This window comes from Dermacentor silvarum, chromosome 3 (assembly GCF_013339745.2).
Source record: "Dermacentor silvarum isolate Dsil-2018 chromosome 3, BIME_Dsil_1.4, whole genome shotgun sequence".
Lineage (NCBI taxonomy): Eukaryota > Metazoa > Arthropoda > Arachnida > Ixodida > Ixodidae > Dermacentor > Dermacentor silvarum.
Genome location: NC_051156.1, coordinates 77,402,984 through 77,410,638, shown reverse-complemented (window position 1 = coordinate 77,410,638; position 7,655 = coordinate 77,402,984).

The following is a 7,655-nucleotide window of genomic DNA, read 5'->3' as shown; positions in this document are numbered from 1 at the left end:
GCAACAAAGCGTTAATTTTTTTGTTATAGTTAGTATTGAAATATTTGAATAATGCGGGTTGTTACTCTTGTCATGTTTTTATGCCAAACCATGTGACCCAAGTTGTATATTACCTAGCTTATGCCACTAGACATGTGGTTGGGTTCGTGATGCAATCGTGGTCGTTGCATTATCATCCAAATCTCACACTATCTGCACTCCTACCAGGTGGTTCACATCAAAAGATTCGGGTGTCCCAACAGCAGCACACCCACCGGTTTTTGGTCGCCTCCGTATGAACAACCACTCAAAAGCGTTTCACACGAGTGTTGATTTCTAAACGCATTAGAGCAATGCTCCACCTTTTCATAGCCTGCAAATTAGCCTGCATAGTAGTCTGCATAGCCTGCAAAGTACCTTGCTTAACATCAGTTCCCACACTGCATGGGATTTACACAATTTTATCTCATAGTTTTCATGTAGAGCCTCTTGGACCTTTATGTGGGGAATAATGACATGGCTGTTTATGTCTAGCTCCTCTGAAGTACATGTAATTTGACAGCTTGCATGTTGAGATGTAACTTCTTAAGTCTCAAATTAACATCAAGAAAGCCAGCTCCATAAAAAATACTGGGCTGGACAAATCAGTTTCCAAAAATTTCTGTTGCCTTCTTGACCACAGTTCCTGTAACAAGTTTGTGTGAAAGGACATTTCCAAAGCCAACATATGTACAGACAAAGCCGAGAACCTTAATCTCACAAGAATGGCTTAGCTGGCTGATGGTGCCTTTGGTGGAGCAATGAATTGTAGTTACACCAGTTTTGATGATATTATACATATAACACTAGGGCATGCAGACATATGCAGCAGCTTTCTTTTATACCACGACAAGTCGTGGCATAACTTTAGTGAGATGTCGCTTGACCCCACCTGTGGAACTTGCACCACAGGTGCGCCAGCCACAGCACACCACTTGCTATGGACATGTCCTGGCCTATCCTCACTGCGAAGAATCAGCCTTGCTGGGCTGCAGAGCTCAGTCGTCACACTCAATGACTGGATCCTTCCTAGAGGGACCCCTCAACGCCGCAAATCTATATATGACAGCTTGCTCACCTACCTTATAAGAAGCGAAACCATTAACTTAATCTAGGCACCTCACCGAAAAAACCACTGGGGTTGCCTTTTAATACATGTACAATTTTCAATTTTTTATATTTAATAAATGTCTTTCTCTTTTATGCTACGAAACACCAAAAAAGCATACGAGTAAATGCAAAGTAATCTGCATTGTATCCTAGCTGTATTGTGTGTGCCACATTACCAGAGAATCCTGCCGACCATTAATTCACTTTTCTAGCTCAACGTGTCTTAAAAAAGCCATATCTTTACAATGTGTTGGTATGTGTAGGTATTCCTTTGCACCTTCATGTCAGCTCAGATCTGTCAACAGCACATGCACTAAAGCTCGTGCTACCTACTTTGCATTTTGCAACTGAAAAAAAGAAAAGAAACATAGGTCTTGAGAAAAAAATTCTTAATGTGTGCATTTAAATAGTTGTGCAACCTTCTTTTCTGGAAGACCATGTGGTGCTTAGTGGTGCAATGATTTAGCTTGGGAAGCAAGAACTGATGAGATTCTATCTAAAAATAAAACTGATTGATGTATCGTGGGATATGGTGCCTCATGTCTCAATCAGCACCCTTTATGGCTGAGAATATTGTTTCCATTGGATCAGCTTTAAAAACAAGGCAGAACCTTTTGTCTTGGCTCATTAGAAAACACCTTGAGACAAAACGAATGTAACTCCTTTCATTTAAAGAAAGGACCTTAAAAAATTCGGTACACACAGCAGAATGAAATGCAGGAACTTAGATGGGAAATCAAGTAAGGAATTTATAACCATGTTATGAATGCAAGAGACTGACAGTTAATAGAAAAAGAAAGCCCTGGAGAAGGTGTCTCTGACTTCCAGTGCAAGAGCCAAGCATGCTTATGATGATATTGCAGTACTGTATTCATGGCTGAGACAGGACCATTCAACCTTGCAATGTACACTGTAACACTCTGTGCATCTCTTTCAAATCTTGTGCTAACAGGTGTAAACTGCATGCTTCAAACAGTAAAAGCATTGTTATTGTAATACAAACAGTTTTCATGTTTATTGGATTCTCATTTTAACAAATGACTTTAAGGAATGAAGGAAGAATAGGTGGAAAGATAGGTAGGTTAGCCAGTTCTGACCGGCTGGCTACCCTGTGCTGGGGAAAGGGGGTAAGGAGAATAAAAGATAATAAAAAAGAGATGTTACAAAAAAGGGGGAAAAGCACAAAAGAATATGGCACTGCTTAAAGTCTGTCTCTAGACCCTAAGAAGCACAACAATGCTTTCAAAGCCTTCTGTGCTGAGGACGGTCTCGGCCAGTGTCTCAGGATCCTTTCCTCCAACAAAGGGCGTTTGTCAGGTCTATCTAATGCTCCTCAAAGTTCTTTTCTGGGTGCACTGAAGCGAGGATACTCACAAAGAAGGTGGGCGATAGATTCCTCGCAGCTACAGTTATCGCATGTAGTGCTGTTGGCCATCCCGATCCTAAATGAGAAAGCATTCGTGAACGCCCTGCCAAGCCACAAGCGGCACAGAAGCATCTCCTCAGCTCTAGATATTCCTGACGGAAGATGGAGCTGTAGATTCTGATCCAAGTTGTGGAGGCGAGCGTTGGCAAATTCCGTCGGGTTTCACTGTGCAAGTGCAAGTTCACGTGCGTGTGAACGAAGCCTTGCAGCTGCGTCTGTTCTGGATAGGGGTATAGCAACACAGTGGAGACCATCATGAGCAGATCGGGCGGCCTTATCTGCACAGTCATTGCGGTAGATACCGCAATGGCCCTGTATCCAATGATACGCTCCATTGTGTTTTTTTCTCTATTACGTGACATTTAAACTTCCAGACTGAGGCCAGGAGAATTGAGAGCGGGGTGAGTTGATGCATTTTTGAAAGACTAGAAACTGCACAAAGTATGAAGGTCAGTGAAAACGCAACATGAGCGCTGACTTGCAACTGAATTTTTATTCAAATATATATACAAGAACAATACGCACGCATCAAGCAATGTGAAAAAATCTAGCAAATGAAGTGCAGGCTATTAATTATGATTGACATTTTACTGATCCTCAAGTCTGCATTATTTTTTATAAGGTACGCTTCAATGGAGAGCCAAAACATAATGCCTGCATTGTGTCTACACCACGGCATTTGTTTAGAGTGTCGCGTTGTGCCTGTAGCGATGAAATTAATTGAGTTTCAAAATTTTTATAACTTGTGCCCTACTTTGAACTGGTTCATAGTGGTGCAGGTGAATCGAGAAGGACCAATTGTGATAGCTTATGTCACAACAGTAAATATGTGCAGGAAGGTCTGCAATGAAGACTTGCTTGTATACAATAATTACGATGCAATTATTTTGGAATCTGAATTCAATTTTTGAATTATGTTGAGAAAGACTATTTTACACATAAAACTCTCTTTTGTCTTTCTCGATTTGACAGCACAAGTTCTCAGACGAATGACACTATCATTTTTTTAATCTTTCTTCGCAGCATGGCATGTTTAATGAGCACCCACTTTCAAACTAGTTGGCCTTGCAATGCAATTACGAATATTTCATGCAAAGCAAAAAAATAAAAGCTGACAAACATAGCCTCAACGTTTACCTCTTTTCTTGTATTGGTGTAAACGTAGCTTTCATTTAACCTTTCAAAGCTAGTGAAGCATAACAAACAAGACCGGCTTTCAAACCTAGATATTGCAAGTTTAACAGACTGATAATTCAAGGAAAATGTGACTGGATGGGGAAAGTGACGGTCGAGCTGTCTGTACACAAGGCAAATGGCCTTCTCCTGGACGGCTTCCAGTTTGTTAATGTTGCTAGTTTGTGCACATTCCATACCCATACCCATCAGACCACCTCATCATACAACGACAGCAAGCGCAGAGGGCAGCACGCAGCTGTTGCAAGTAGCGCCAGCGTGCGGAACGAGTATAAAGGGACACCCTTTGGAATACGCGACCACTGGGCATGGTGGCACCGAAAGAATGCGGTTCAACCCTCTGCTTTTTGTTGTGCAGTTCTGCCTCCTGCGCACTGCATACTGCCTGGAGCACACCGTGGTCACGGCGGCTACGTACGAGCACGGCGATCTCATCTGCCATCAAGCTGCTGATCAGCCTTTGATGCCACCCATCAGACCACCTCATCATACAACGACAGCAAGCGCAGAGGGCAGCACGCAGCTGTTGCAAGTAGCGCCAGCGTGCGGAACGAGTATAAAGGGACACCCTTTGGAATACGCGACCACTGGGCATGGTGGCACCGAAAGAATGCGGTTCAACCCTCTGCTTTTTGTTGTGCAGGTGAGAAAGGATTACGGCAAGTGTTACCGTTCAAGCGACCCTTTTCTACTGGTGCTGCCATGCCCTTGGCTGTGTTACTTGCTTGATGTGTTTTGCCTCCGGAAATTACTGCTTTTAGGAGGGGACATTGAAACTAACCCCGGGCCCGAAACTGCTCAAATCTTGAAGCAACTTAAGGAAATCGCAGCTGATATTAAGGATATCAAAGAAAACCGCCTGGTAGAAATTGAAAAAAAGGTAGACGCTTTATCAAAACTTGAAGACAAGGTCACTTTATGCCAAAACCGGCTTTCACATATTAACGAAGTTGTTCTGACCCTTGAAAAGAAAATAGACGAATTAGAGAACCACAGTAGAAGACCTAATTTGATTATTTTTGGCCTAACAGAACCAGAGAGTGAGAACGGCGAATCACTGGAAACAGCCGTAAACAAAGGTATTTTCCAAGAGCTTCTCAAACTGAACCCGATAGCTATTGAACGAATACATAGATTAGGTCGGCCGTCCACAAATAAGAAACGACCGGTCATCCTGAGATTTCTCGATACAAGAGACAAAGCGTTAATTTTTAAACAGTGCCACAAGCTGAAGAACACTACTATATCGATAAGTGAAGACTATTCGCGAAAAGTTCGTGAGGTTAGAAGGAAGCTGTGGGCAAGTACGAAAGAAAACCGCGAGAAGGGTGACAAAGTTTCCTTAGCTTTTGACAAATTGTACATCAATAGGACAGCTTATGTTTGGAGCGAGGAAAAAAATGAAAGAATTCCTGTTAAAAAAAACGACGCAGAAAAACCACACCGCCCAACGACCCGCCGTCACGCGCAAGCACAGAAATAGGCACGACAGTCGCCGATGTTCCGGATAATGTTTCAGAACTGTCATGTTTAGAAATCTTCGAACCTGTCATCCACAGAAATTCAGTTTCAGCCAAGGAAAAACGTCTGCGTATCGTGAATTTCAATGCTCGTAGCGTGGTGAACAAGGCAGATTCCCTAGAAATTCAATTGCTACAGCACGATCCGCACATCGCAGTCATAACGGAAACGTGGTTGCGTAGCGATATAACAAATGAACTTGTTTTTCCGCCCCGTTACAAAGTATTTCGTAATGATAGACTGCGCAGAGGCGGTGGTGTAGCCGTTCTAGTTAAAGATCAAATCGGAGCTACGCTTATCGGTGATACTCCCGAACTAGAGTACCTATGCGTCAGGTTATCGTGCTGGGGTCAATGCTTTGTGCTGTTCGCATTTTATAGACCACCTGATGCTACACCAGACTACTTGAATAAACTTCAAGAGCACATGTCTCTCTACCAAAATAAGAAAATCTTTTTGATCGGCGATCTTAACTTGCCTGGTGTTAATTGGGAGCTCCTCCAAGCAAACAATAAGGCTGATGCAAATGCTAACATTATATTTGACATTATGCTAACACATGATCTTATTCAAGTGGTTAATGAACCCACGCGTGTACAAGGGTCATCATGTTCCATATTAGATGTTATTTTTTTAAACCGAACCTTTTCCAAGCATACCGTGTCAATCGAAGATGGTTTATCTGACCATTACCTTGTTTCGCTTTCCTTGCCCATTGTCAGAATTACCGTTCCTAAAATTGCCAAAACCAAATCTTTTAAAGATTACACAAGAGCTGATGACGCCAGCATCGTTGACTACATGGAAACTTGTCTTACGCGCTTTGCAGATAATGGTAGTGATGTGTGCACACTTTGGACAGTGTTTACTACAATGTGCAGGCATTGCATAGATACATTCATACCCACTAAAACTAAGAAAGTCAATAAAAGTACGCCTTGGATGACGCGTGCAATAGTACAACTAAAGCGCAAAATTAAACGAGTAAAAAAGAAGCATCCGTGCACGCACGGTCGCTATCACGGAACTACAAAAAAAGCTGTCATGCGCCGTGCGTGATTCAAAAAATTTTTATTTTACCACAACATTGCCCAACTTTATAAAGAACGCACCGGATAAGTTTTGGGGATACCTTGGCGATAGCAAGAAGACTGTTACGGAAATTGCAGTTAATGGAACCATTCTTAACGACTTGAATGCCATCGCACAACAGTTTAACAATTATTTTCATAGCGTATTCTCCCGTCCATGCTCAGGCCCATCTTTGAGTTCTGCAGTGTTTGAAGAGCATGAGGCGGACTTTATATCTTACCATGGCATTGTATCTATGTTACTCAATTTAAAAACCAAAACAACTCCTGGCCCTGACAACCTCCCGAATGTGTTTCTTAGGCGATACGCCGAAACTGTTGCTAAGTTCTTAGTTGTATTGTTCAGAGCATCTTTGTTATGCGCGAAAGTGCCTGAAGATTGGAAGATGGCTCGAGTTGTTCCGGTCTTTAAGAAAGGCGATCGATTGTTGCTCGAGAACTACCGCCCCATATCATTAACGTCATCTTGCTGCAAACTTTTCGAGCATATAATCGCAACTCGCATTACTGAATTCTTAGATCGACACTCTATACTATCAAGTGCTCAACATGGCTTCAGGAAAGGCTGTTCCACTACTACACAATTGGTAACAATTATTGATTCCATTGCCAAAGCTTTGGATGCCAACGGTCAAATTGATGCTGTGTTTTTGGACTTCAGTAAAGCCTTCGATAGGGTAATTCACAAAAAGCTAATTCTAAAATTAAGGAACATTAGCCTTCCAGACATCATAATTTCCTGGATTACAGACTATCTGGATAATCGCCAACAGTATGTTTCAGTTGACGATCACAACTCGGGATATCTGCCAGTAACTTCAGGCGTTCCCCAGGGCAGTGTCCTGGGTCCATTGCTCTTTCTTTTATATATTAATGACATTGTTACCGTCGTCAAACCTGGAACACAAATAAGGCTGTTTGCAGATGACTGCGTTGTATTTCGTACAATTAAGTCCATGGATGATCAGAAGGAACTTAACTCTAGCTTGAATAATATATTTTTGTGGTGCGAAGAATGGGGCATGGCTGCAAACGTAGATAAAACTGTCTCTCTTCGCATAACCCATAAAAAGAATCCCCTGGAGTACGCGTATAAAATGGGATCTGTTCCACTAAAGCAAGTTGAGAGCTACAAATACCTTGGCGTAACGTTCACTAATAATTTTTCCTGGAGCCTTCACATTGACAACACATGTTCTTCTGCTTTTCGGAAGCTAACTTATCTGCGACACAAACTAAGAAACGCCCCCTCAAACGTTAAGCTACTCACTTATCTAACTTATATCCGGCCAAAA